Genomic DNA, 13,385 nt, shown 5'->3' on the forward strand with positions numbered 1-13,385 from the left:
TTGCAGTGGTTCAGTAGAGGCCGGATGGCGGTCTGGTGGGGCCGAAATTGCAGCGGGCTTAGCCACAAGCCGATCAGATTGTAGGAGGGCCTGATCCCACAGGAGCTTCCATAAACGGTTCTCCCTATTCTTCCTGGCTTCTTTCGAAAAGGCCAGGCAACAGACACATTTGTCCATCCTGTGACCTTCCCCTAAACAAAGGAGGCACAGGTCGTGCGTGTCTGCAGCGGGCATTTTAGAGCCACACTCTCCGCACTTGGAGAACGCCGCCCGTTGAGCCATCGTGAAAAAGGAAACAAGATAGCAAAGCGGGAATAGATAATATTTTTGTTTTTTTATAGGAAGAAGAAGATAAAAAACTGGAGAGAATAACAGGAATAATACATAAGGAGGGAATACTAACTAGGAATGAACAAAAGAAAAAAGTGGTTCAAACAAGAAAGCATGAGGTAAGATCTAAGCGAGAGCGAAGCGGCACGAGGCACAACGAACGGCGGTCGCAAAGACTGGAAAATGGCGGACACTCTGCTCCTTATATACTGTTAGGGAGGAGGGGGAGCGAAGTTTCCCGCCAAACTGTTAGCTGTTAATCTTCTGGCCAAAGGCACTGCGCAGGCGCAGAACCCATATGTGTGATGCACAGAGGGCACGAAGAAGAACCAGGGTTGTCCAGGGGCACCAAGGTGTGATGAGGATCAAGTGCATGGGATCTTGATGGATTTTTGCTACCAAAAGACAAAAGACCTTGTTTGGATTGCGAGACGATTAGTCAATCGTCTAAGTAGGAGTATATTTGTATTTGTATATTTGTACTCATGTCCTCAAGTGTGCACATACCGGCACCATACACTTCGTGAAAACTCGAGGGGCGGTAGCCAGGCCAAAAGGTAGAACATTGAACTCGAACAGGTCGGACCCGACAGTAAAACGTATGAAGCGTCTGTGTGAAGGATGGATAGAAACATGAAAACAGGCATCCTTCAAGTCCAGTGAGGCGAACCAATCCTCTCTTTTCAATAACGGAAGGATATTCTGTAATGTGGTCATCCGGAACTTCGTTGGTTTGATGTACTTATTAAGAGTTCGTAAGTCCAGAATCGGACGAAGACTACCTTCCCTTTTCGGGACCATAAAATATCTGGAATAGAAGCCATGCAATCCTTCCGAGCAGGACAATTGTTGAATCGCTCCTTTGAGAAGTAACTGGGAGACCTCCTCGTGTAGCACCGATGAAGAAGGTGTAAAGCGGATCGGGCTCGAAGGAGGGATAACATCGAATTCAATCCTGTACTGAATGATAGATAACACCCACCTATCAGATGTAATGGACTCCCAAATGGGGAGTCGGCCCTGGAGCCGGTCCCCAAAAGGAAGAAAGGAAGGTGGTGTTGGAAAAGAATGGTTCACCCGGGCCATCAACGCGGGTGCTTATCGGTGTCGAAGCATCGACAGCCTTGGGAAAATCGTTGTTGCGGTTGCTGCCTCCGACGCTGCCGTTGCTGATATTGCTGGCGAGGGTAGTATTGCTGGCGAGGATAGTATTGTTGGTTCCAATAGGAAGACCAGGGCCACTGCCACTTACGCTTTTGCGGGAGCTCCATGCGGCACGCAGTCAAGTGTGATTTGTGAATCGCCTTTAACTTGCAGTCGGTCTTCTGATGGAACAGACCGGTACCCTCAAATGGCATTTCCTCGATTCTGCGCTTCATCTCGTCGGGGGAAATTACAGTTGCGCAGCCACGCATGTCGGCATAACGAGATGGCATTGGTGAGGGCTCTCGAGTCGGTGTCTACATGCTGTCGAGCAATAGACAACTGTTGCACCGCCACCTGCATCGCCTCTTTGATGAAAACCCTGGCGAGGTCCGCTTGGTGGTCTGGAAGGGAGGAAGCAACGTTATCCAGCTTCTGCATGATAAAGTACTGGTAACGTGCCAGTGTTGCTTCGTAGTTCGATATGCGCATGCCGAGCCCAGAGGCCGCATAGACTCGGCGCGCAAGCATATTGATTTTCCTCCCTTCCTTGTCCCGAGGGGCGGTATGTCCCCTGGACTCCCTGCCCTGGGAGGATTCAACCACGAGAGAGTTCGGTTTTGGGTGATGGAGCAAGAAGGGAATGTCGTCGTCACAAACTCTATACATGGCCTCATACCGGCGGGAGGTAGCTTGTGGTTTAGCCGGTTGGTCCCAGGGTTGGACCATAGCCTGGCGAAGTGTGGTTATAAGCGGCAGGGCTATGGATGCGGACTGCTCCCCCCGAACGACGTCATAAAATCGATCTGTGGAAGGGCCTGGCTGCTGATGAGCTTCAATTTCAAGAGATCGAACGAGATGGGACATGAGCTCTGTGAAAGAGACATGCAGTCTGTCAGGTGAAGTGGGGCCTTGGTATGCAACAGCCACATCGGGGGAAGTCGAGTCGACCTCCGACTCCTCGGATTCTTCAACGTAGTGAGGACGGTTGCTTAAGGAGGAGGTTTCGGGAGAAGTTGGGCGCCCTGTCTCCATATGTCCATATGTGGATGGGCCGGCGACATTTTGGATCCACATTCGATGCATTTGCGGAATGCCACTCGCTGCGCCATAGCGGAAAAAGAAGAAAAGAGGACAGTGTAGAGGGTAAGATAATATTTTTGTTTTGTTTTTTATAGAAATAGGAGGATTTATAGAAAGAAACGGGAAGAAGAACAAACTTGGAGCAAGAGAAGAAAGATTTAGGAGATAATTTGGCAAAAAACCGGAGAAGAAGGACAGATCTATACGAGAGACGAACAGGCACGAGGCACAGTGAACGGCGGTCGCAAAGACCGAGTAAAATGGCGGACACTCCATTCTATTTATACCACGAAGGGGGAGGGGAGCGGAGTTTCCCACCAAAAACTGTTAGCTTTCTAATCTTCCAGCCTAGGCACTGCGCAGGCGCAGCACCCATATGTGTGATGCACACAGGCCACGAACCTTTGTTATGACTAGGATCAGGGAAATGCATATAAGAACGTGTTGGACCAAGGAATCATGAGCGCGTCCCCTGCTGATCCCGGGCCGATGCCGGCACGAGAGCAGAACACCTCACACACCTTGTTCAAGTGAGTGGGATCAGGTCTATGTCCGGAGAGCCCCAAGTCCAGAAGAGGCGATGGCAGGTCGGACGATCCAGTTCCCATTCGTGGGTCGTCGACATCTGCCTGCTGAGGATGTCAGCCTCCTCGTTATTGGTACTGGCCAGGTGAACCGCGAGGAGGGTGATCTCCCTAGGGATGCAACAGTCCCACAGCTGCATCGCCAGGTGGGCCATGGGGGCGGATTTTGTCCTGCCCTGTTTATTTATATAGAATACAGCAACAATGTTGTCGGAGGCAATTTGCACAACGTGTCGCGAAAGAGTGTCCTTGAATAATCAAATAGCTTTGAAGACAGCCAGGAGTTCAAGGTAATTGATGTGTCTGGTTGTCTCCTGGTGGTCCCAGGTGCCCTGCACATAGGGCTCACCACCCAGTCCGGGAGGCATCGGTAAACAGAGTCAAGGTCAGGCTGGACGGAGGGAATAGGATGCCCACGGACAGATTGTGCTGCATAGTCCACCATGATAGAGTCTGGAGGACAGAGGTCGAAAGGCGGAGGAGACAGTGAGGCAAGTGTTGTTGAGGTTGAAACAGTCGGTTGAACCACTACTGGAGTGGTCTCATCTGTAGCCTGGCATGGGGAACTGTGGAGACTGTAGTGGCCATGTGGCCGAGAAGTTTCTGTACCGAAAGTGCTGGAACAGCTCTGTCCATGTGGTTTCGACAGATCAATGAACACAGATTGTCTTGTCAATTTTGTGGAAGAAAGGCTCTTGTCAGCATGGAATTGAGACAGGCTCCAATGAAGTCGATGACCTGTGAAGGAGTAAGGCACGATTTCTCATGATTAATGCATAGTCACAAATTGCCCAAGAGGGTACAAATAGTTTGAATTGATGACCGAAGGCCTTCCTTAGATGAGGAGACGATCAGCTAGTCATCCAGGTAGGGGTACACTTGTATGCCTTGGAGCCGAAGATGTGCACACACCAGAGCCATACATTTCGTAAAAACCCAGGGGGAAGTAGCCAGTCCAAACGTAAGGGCGTTAAACTCAAACAGGTCAGAACTGACAGTGAATCGGAGAAGACGCCTGTGGGACGAGTGAATGGAAATCTGAAAATAGGCATCTTTCAAGTCCAGAGAAGCGAACCGATCCTCTCTCCTAAGCAACGGAAGGATATTTTGAAGGGTGGTCATCCAAAATTTTTTGGTTTTGATGAACCTATTGATGCCACATAGGTCCACTATCGGAAGAAGACTGCCATCATGCTTAGGGACGTGAAATATCTTGAGTAGAAGCCGTTGAGCCCCTCAGAGTGTGCAAGCTGTTGAATCGCTCCTTTATGAAGAAGCTGCTCAATTTCGTCAACGAGAGCCAGTGACTGAGGCGTAAATCAGATCAGTCCCGGCAGCGGCACGGTATCGAACTCAATTCTGTATCCATGCTGTATGATGGATAAAACCCACTGATCAGATGTGATGGACTCCCAAATGGGGAGTCAACTTTGCAGTCGATCCCCAAAAGGAAGAGGGGTAGGTGGGTTGAGGAGGAGAGGAGAGGTTCGCTTGTCCCATCAATGCTGATGTTTTTCAGAGTCGGAGCGACACCGGTTTTGCTGGAAGCGTTGTTGTTGTTGCTTCTGATGCTGCTGGTGGGGTTGGAACTGTTGACGGCCTGCAAATTGCAAGTAGGGCTGGTATCTATAAGATGGATGAGACCAAGACCACTTACAGCGCGATTGATTAGGGACTCCCATCCGGAGAGCTTTAACCCTTGACTCATGGATAGTCTTCATCTTGTGGTCAGTCCTAGCATTGAAGAGCCCTGAACCATCGAAGGGCATGTCTTCAATCCAGCGTTTCATCTCATCCAGGAAGTTGCAATTCCGGAGTCAGGCATGACAACGGAGGGCTACGGCGCCAACAAGAGCTCTGAAGTCAGAGTCGACATGGTGTCGAAAGCTGCTGGACTGCCACCTGCATAGCCTCTTTAATGAAGTTACTAGCCAGGTCTTTCTGCTGGTCTGGAAGTGAGGCCGTAATATTTTCTAACTATTGCATAAGAAAATATTGGTACCGAGCCAGCGTGGCCTCATAATTAGAAATACGGAGGCCAAGTCCTGTAGCAACATAGATCTGGCAAGCCAACTTGTCGATCTTAGCGCCCTCTTTGTCATGGGGAGTAGTGTGTCCCCTTGACTCACGTCCTTGAGAGGACTCCAGGACGATCGAGTTCAGTCTCGGGTGATGCAGGAGGAATGGAATATCCTGCTCACAGACTCGATACATGGACTCGTATTGCCGTGAAGTAGGCTGGGGCGGATTAGGGTAGTTCCACTGTTCCATCATTGCCTGGCAAAGGGTAGTAATCAGCGGCAAAATGATGGCAGCAGACTATTCACTCTGGACAATGTTATAGAACTTGTCAGTATTTGGATCGAAGCGGTGCTGGGCCTCGATCTCAAGTGACCTTGTAAGCCTCGCCATTAGTTCCCCAAAGGTTACATAGGGTTCCTCCGATGAGCTGGGACTCTGTGTAGAGATCACCGCGTCTGGTGAAGTAGACGCCACTTCAGAGTCCTCCGAGTCCGAATCGTACTGAGGTGGGAGACTAGAAGAAGAGTCAATAGGCGAAGTGGGACACCTGGACTGAGATGCTCTCCAAGTCGAAGGAGTGTCTCTTGGTACCGGAGAGAGGGTACGATCACGCACCGACGGGTAGCAACCGTAGGGCGGATAGTCATCCCATGACTTGAGATGAGACAGTCTATGGGGCGGTTGCACCCATTCTTCTGAGGGGCGGACAGAGGCACGCTGTTGATATCGCACCTGCTGAGGCGCAGCCTTCAGGGAAGGCTCGAGCGATGGTTGGGGAGTAGGTGAACGAACCATTGGAGGAGAGTCCCGAATCTCTCCGTCGGAGATTGATCCCAGCAAGGGAATGTCCCGATGCTCAGGAGAGGACTGGACAGAAGGTGCAACCCGTCTTGGAGACCCAGGCAGGGTCACTTGCATGGTCAACTAGAGGGCCAGGCCGGTCGGTGTTGGTACCGAAGCAGCCGTCAGAATTGACGGGGCGGACGAACCCGAGTCATGGTGTCTGGAATGGTCGGGTTTCTTAGGCTTGCGAGCCGACTTATCCATCTTGTCCTTCTTAGGCTTCTTATGGCCTGAGGACTTATCCGATCCACTATGCTTCCTCTTCTCCTTTTGTTTATGCGGAGATGTAGAGGAGCGTTGGCCCTCCGGCAAAGGGGAACCATCAGCCGACAGGCGGGGTGGAGGCGTGGTGGAAGAGGAAGACGGAGGAGCAGATTTGCCTGCCAGTTGGTCCAACTGGAGTAGGGCTTGGTCCCACAAAAGTTTGCCCAGGCAGTTCTCCTGATTTTTCCTCACCTGCTAAGTAAGGCCTGACAATGGCCACATTTATCAGTCCTGTGCCCTTCTCCAAGACAGAGAAGGCACAGATCGTGCGGATCAGTAGGTAACATTTTGGACCCGCACTGGGAACACTTGCGGAAAGCCACACACTGCACCATCGAGGAAGTAAGAGAAGATAGCAAGTAAGGAGAAAGAGGAACAATATTTTTTTGGTTTGTTTTTTTTTAAACAGGGAAAAGGGGGAATTGAGAAGAAAACTTCTAACAGGGTGGGAAAAACTTGGAATTGCAACATCTAAGAGAGATAATAGCAACTGGATAAACGTGTACAAACTGAGAGATGAAAGGCTCGAGGCACAGCGAATGGCGGTCGCAAGAAGGCTGAGGAAATGGTGGACACTCCACCCCTTTTATACCGTGGGGAGGGAGGGGTGCAGAGTTCCCACCAAAACCGTTAAGCTTTGAATCTTTCTGGCCATAGGCACTGCACAGGCGCAGCACCCATATGTGTGATGCACAGAGGCCACGACAAAGAACTTCCCAATGCACTCGCAATGGAAGTCGAAGAACTGAGAGCTTAGTGGGAGCACCTCCCCACAAGCTGGGCATGCCTAGGACCTGAGCTCTGACTGAATAATAATAAATCAGCTTTCGTTAGCCTTATGTCCACTCTGGGGAAGACCATGGAAAGGCTCATAATAGGAAGAGTTCTAGTAACCCTAGATAGGGAAGGGAGGTTGGTGGTTATGCAACACAGCTTCCGCAAAAACAAGTCCTGTCCGACAAAACTTGCGGAATTCTATGACAAGGTTTTGAGGTAGCTAGACAGAGGGGGCATGGTGGATGTGGTTTACTTGGATTTCAGCAAGGCCTTTCACAAAGTGCCACATGATATCCTGACTGATAAATTGAGGAGTTTTGGGATAGACCAATGCACTGTCCGATGGATTAGGGCATGGTTGACGGACCAAATGAGAAGATAACTATTAGTAGGGAATCATCAGGATGGCAGCCAGTGATGAGTGGGCTCTCCCAGGGCTCTGTCCTGGGACTTATCGTGTTCAAACTTTTCATCAATGATGTGGAAGAAGGAGTGACAAGTCTGCTGATCAAATTCACAGACAATACTAAAATGGGAGCAGTGGCCACAATTGAGGAGCAGGTACTCTGGATCCAGAGGATCTGGGCAGACTATGGAAGTGGGTCGGGGACAACAGGTTGGCGTTCAGTGCAGATAAGTACAAGGTCTTGCACTTGGAGCATAGGAACAGATTAGGGGACAAGTGGCTGGAGATCAGCACTTGTGAAAGGGATCTTGGTGTACTGGTTAACCACAAGCTAAGCATGAGTCAGCAGTGTGATGTGGTGGTCTGTCAGCATCTGGGGTGTGGGCAGCTGGGTATCAGATCAGGGCACCAGGACCCAGACAACCAGCACACTACAAGGGCCTATTTCAAATTGCAGTCAAGCAGTCCAGAGGTCAAGGCCAGTAACAGAAGTACAAGCTAAGTGAGTTCAAATAGCAAAGAGTAGCCAAAGTCAGTCATGAGTCAAAAGCCAGAGATAAGCTGGGATTGGAGCAGAAGGTGGAGCAGGTAAAGACCGGGAAGCCAGGCAAGGTCCAGAAACAGAGGCAGGAGCAAGGTGACAGGCAGAGCTTCCAGAAATAGGTTCTAGAAGTCACAGAGAGCTCCAACAACATCTAAGACCTTCGTTGCTGAGGCAGCATCAAGAAGGAAGAGCTGGTTCTTATACAGCTCTTCCCTCAGGCTCCCAGGAGGTGCTCGAAACAGCCCAGGTGGCCGCGACTGACTGTGGGCCCAGTCCTGCAACCACCAGGATGGCTATTCTGATCTCTGGCCAGAAGATGAAGCCCTGATGCTGCCTCAGAACCTCGCACAGTCAAGAGGGTGAATGTCACCCTTGGTTGCATAGCCAGAGATGTGGCTTCTAGATCAAGAGAGGTATTATTGCCACTTTATATGACTCTGGTGCACACACAACTGGAGTACTGTGTTCAGTTCTGGCCTCCATATTACAGGAAGGATACAGCCAGGTTGAAACCAGTGCAGAGAAGGGCCACAAGGATGGTGGCCTGATTGCAGGGAGAGCTGTACGAGGCGAGACTGAGGGAACTGGGTCTTTTCAGCCTTGAGAAGAAGAGACTCCAAGGGAGTCTGTTGCCGACATACAGGTATGCGAAGGGGTGCCACGTGGAGGTAGACTGAGACTAGTTTTCCCCCTTTAGAGGAGGGTAGGTCGTGTTCCAATGGAGCAAAGCTCAGGGAGCTATGGTTCAATTTGGATACCAGGAAGTACTTCCTGACAGTTAGGACCCCGATGGTATGGAATGAACTTCTATGGAAGGTGGTTGAAACCCCATTGGTAAAGGTGTTCAAGGATAGGCTGGGCATGCACATAGTAGGCATGTCATGAGTGGAGCCAGCTGGAGCCAGGGGTCAGACTAGATGGCCCTGGAGACCCTTTCTGACTCGCTCTGTTTCTATACTTCTATGAATCTTCCCAGAATGTGTTCCATGCATATGCGCAGAGACCACAAAGAAGAATGGTGGTTTTGCCATATCCTTTCCATTTTGTAATAATGAATTTAGATTGAGGATATTTTTAAATAAGTCAACCAAGATCAGTACTTCTGTAAAACTGTATTCCAGGCCTGTTTTGATTGTCCTTGGCCTTCATGGCGTAGTTTGTTTAGACGTTTCCTAATATACTGTGTCCATCCAAAAACAGAAGAAATTAATCTGACATCATGCAGCACTGGAACTACCCTCAGGTGGACTCCATTCAAATACTTATAGTAGGTGACTTAGAGGCAATGCTTTGCCCTATAAGATATTCAGGGATAGCACAGTAAGTGCCAGTTTGTTTTTATTTAATTTTTGCACCACAATAAAATAGTTTGCACCTTCACAGTGTTAAGAATCTTGTGTACACAAAGTAGTAGCCCAGTACATCAAGCACATCCCCACAGAAGTACACCTGGCACTGATACTTTTTTCATTCAGCACCAGGCCAAACTCTCTTTATTTTCCCATTATTTTAAATGTTTGTAGTGTTTTAAGATTGATTTCATATATAATTATCTGTATGCTGTATCTTATTAATTTATTTTATTGTATTACCACTCTGAGACATTGTGAAGAGCGAGATATAAAAGCTTTAAATAAATAAATAGTAACAATGCCAATTACGTTCATTTCAATTTCAGATTAACACAGCAAAATGTGGAAAAATCAAAGATTTGCCATAAACCACGCTGGATAATCCATGGCCCTTCAGGTATTGTTGGACTGTTAACTCCCATCAGCTTCAACTGTCATGGCCATTTATACAGGATAATTGAAGCTGAAGTCCACCCTAATCTAAAGTAATTTTTCATCTTTCTTAGTTATTACCTATTTTGTTCAATACATATCCTGCTGCATAAGCTACCAAATTGAGTTTGTGGTTTTGAGATATATAAAAAAGAAATCACAGGTTGAAATATGGAAAGAAGTAATGAATTAATTGCAAAGGCAGATAATGATGAATAGACGTGGGCAGAAGGCTATTGCCCTGTGCACGAATTTGTTTAATCAATCAGCAAAAAGGCAAGTTAGTGACTAAGAGAGTATTCATTTCAATTTGTTTTCTGTTATGTTCTCAGTGCAACATAATTCAACTCTTCTATGATCTGTAAAAGTTCCTGGAATTTCATCAGGTTTAGGGGCAGGTATAGTAGGTAACTTTTAAAACATCTATTCTCATTATTAGTGTTCTGTCTCCTCTGTGTCTGCACTTTACACCAACCTAAATATTTTGTTAGAAGATGATATTTAACAAGTCATATTAGTTTTAAGAAAACATACATTTTATAGTACTCTTAGCTACAGAAAGCACCTACCTCCAAGATATACTTCCATCCTTCCTTAACCATGTGTACTAAGTGAAGGAAAATTGTTACATTTTAAAGTTTGATTTTAAAAATTGTTTTTCACTCAGGTTAGAACTGAATCTACAGGCTGGTCTAGAGCCAAACTAGGCACGATGGTAGTGGATCTCTGGCTTTCAATGCAGGTTTGCTCCAATCACATGACTGACAAGTAATTGGGGCAGCATAAGAGAGGAATGCAGAACCCATCCTGCAACCAAAGTTTACCTCAACACAGCCTGTCACTGCAACAGCTTCTCTCTCATTCTTCATGTGCACACCAATTTTACTCTCAAAATTATCTTCTGACAGCATAATTATCTTCTGACAGCAATCACTCTCAATGTGATTGTTACAGACCTTCATTTAATAAGATTAGCTATCAGATCTAGTAAAGACCTTAGGAGACTTTTAGTCTATTAGGTTCAGAGATCTACTATATAACACTTTATTCATTGGTTCTGAAGCAGTAAACTGTAATTACTTAAGTGAAGAAAACTTGTCAGGTTACCAAAGATTTCTGCAATTATAATCAATTTACATAATACATAAACAAAAAATCAGTGGGGACCAATTTTCCACCCAGAGAATAAAATCAGTAATGTTGTCAGTTAAGGGCATACCTATTGCATGGATTACATTATTTTGAATCTGACATTGTCTATGGGGAGAGAGGGGTAAAGAAAAGATTACCCTTCTAATAATAAATGGTTGCTTTTATTTATGAAATTACAGATAGTTCTCAGGTTAAGAATGAATTCTGTTCCAGAAAATGCTCTTAAGTCAAATTTGTAAGTCGGATCACATGAGTAAACCAAATGTTTGTCTTAGTATGTGTATATTTTACCTTTTTATACATATAAATCAATTAGGAAACACTTCTACATTCACTAAAACATCTTAAACACACCTTAGATAATCTGTATGTGTGTATGTGCATAGGTATATAGTAACATAAAAAATAAAAGAAACAGTTCTTAAAATGGTTTAGAACATTCCTGAGGTAACATTAAGTCTAACATTAACTGGTGACAATGGAAATGGGCGTGGTGCTGGAGAGTCAGGGTTTGATTGTGCTACTGGTGGGGGTGGGTGTTACCACTGCAATTGCTTTCTTGAAGTAAGCCTCAAAGGTTGTTTGTACAGCCACTTTTTCTCACCATAAATGACCTTTATGAGGCTGAGGGCCTCAGTAAACCACACAGAACTACACGCTGTACACATGCCCTGAAATGCTTGGGTAAGCTCGAGCCAATAATGCAGAATGAAAAACCATGACTTCTATATCTCTAGGTAACTATGCAGCCACAAAGAGAAGCTTCATCATACACATCATGTAGTTTCCTAGTGAAAGCCATGGCTGTCTCCAGAAAACTCCACTGTTCATGTGTCCCAAAACATGTTCCCTAATTCCCTAGAGATATTCATATAGGGTTTATGGCAGTCCAACACATTAGTAAATATGAGTTGTTTGTAATCCAGACATTCATAACTTGGGGACTATCCATATATACTTCCTTTAGTATCTCAGAATGATAGCAATGTTGATGTTTTGGTAACATAAACATGAATTTAAATTCAATCAATGAATAATAGAGAAATTCAGATGACCAACAATTCTAAATTACTTGATTGCTATTAACTCACACATTTGTGAGGGCAACCCACTCTGCCTTAACAGCCACCTCAATGTTGGAGCATGGCAAAGAACATGGTAAATGTGTGTAGAATGGTATTTGGGATTTCCATTTTGGATTATCAAATTTAACCCCTCATATCAGGCAGAGTGTAAACCTACCATTCAAAAAATTATTCCATACCACAAATTAAGAAAAAGTCATGGGAAGCCATTGCCTATTTTTTTTGTTATCACAGTCTAAACCAATGAGCAAAACAAGCTACTTTGAATAGTTAACTCTAAAAAGGTACTGAATCCCTAACGTACAATGCTGAGCAGAATATTTCAACCCTTTTCTTGGCAAAGCCCTGTTCTTTTATTAGCCATTATATCAGGAATCAATACTTAGTTTGCACTGATTACAATGCAAGAATGATTTGGGGCAGATAAATGATTTACAGGTCAGGTTGTTCCTGAGCTCCTTTGAGTAACTAACCTCCTTATGTATCCTTGACTCTTACTACAATAGTTTACCAGGCAGTAACTCTTGAATGCATGGAATTGTTCTAAATAAGGAAAACCAGAGCCATTTTTTATCCTAAATGTCAACAGAGATGATACTTAAATGAATCATGTTTCCCCTTGTCTTCTGACCACAGCTGGGATTTTGTGAACTGTAGCTGGAAGAATTCATCTAGCTTTAAAATATGCAAGAAAGGAGGGGTAGAAGGAACATAAAGAAACATTTTAAGTGTTTCCAAATCAAATCCAGGGTTTGAGTCTAATTCAAAAGAATAGATAAAGGCTGCCAAATTTATTTTATTTTTGAAAAATGCAACTATGTCTAAAATCAAAGTCCAAGCCACATAAATTGTGTTGTTTTGTGAGAACATGATCCTACTTATATTCTAAATATGGCCACGTTGGGAACATTTGAATAATTGAAATTTTCCAATGGTCATTGTGGGGAGGTAGGCAGACCATAATAAACATTTGCAGAGGAAACAGTTAAGGCAAGTAATTTTCCTCATCTTTCTCTCTGTAAGTTCCACATTTGTGGGAATGATTAGCTGATTTACCTCAAGTCCATTAATACAGAGTTCTCACCTCTGAGAAAAGGCTCAGTAAAAACTAATCTCACAATAGTGGTCCCTGATTTTATCTTGCCTACCAGCCTTCCTCAACCCAGATAATTTAGTGTGCAAATCCTAGGACCCCTAGCCATTGCTCATGCAGAACTACAAGCTGTAGTACAGAACAAATGGAAGACACTGAAGGACAGTTTCGAGTTATCTCCAGATGTGCCCATAACTGAGTTTAGGAAGGAAGCAGTTCTGTGACACTGAAAGACAAGACTGTGCCAGTGCCTGTTTATATTCCTGTAAAATCTG

At 45.6% G+C, this 13,385-nt stretch overlaps 1 protein-coding gene across 1 annotated transcript in view; it reads right to left on the bottom strand.

Annotated features, from left to right (window-relative positions):
* Positions 1-13,385, bottom strand: part of CCDC91 (coiled-coil domain containing 91) — a 273,160-nt gene that overhangs the window by 207,536 nt on the left and 52,239 nt on the right.

Source organism: Varanus komodoensis, unplaced genomic scaffold (genome assembly GCF_004798865.1).
Source record: "Varanus komodoensis strain SLA01 unplaced genomic scaffold, ASM479886v1 scaffold9, whole genome shotgun sequence".
NCBI classification, from domain to species: domain Eukaryota; kingdom Metazoa; phylum Chordata; class Lepidosauria; order Squamata; family Varanidae; genus Varanus; species Varanus komodoensis.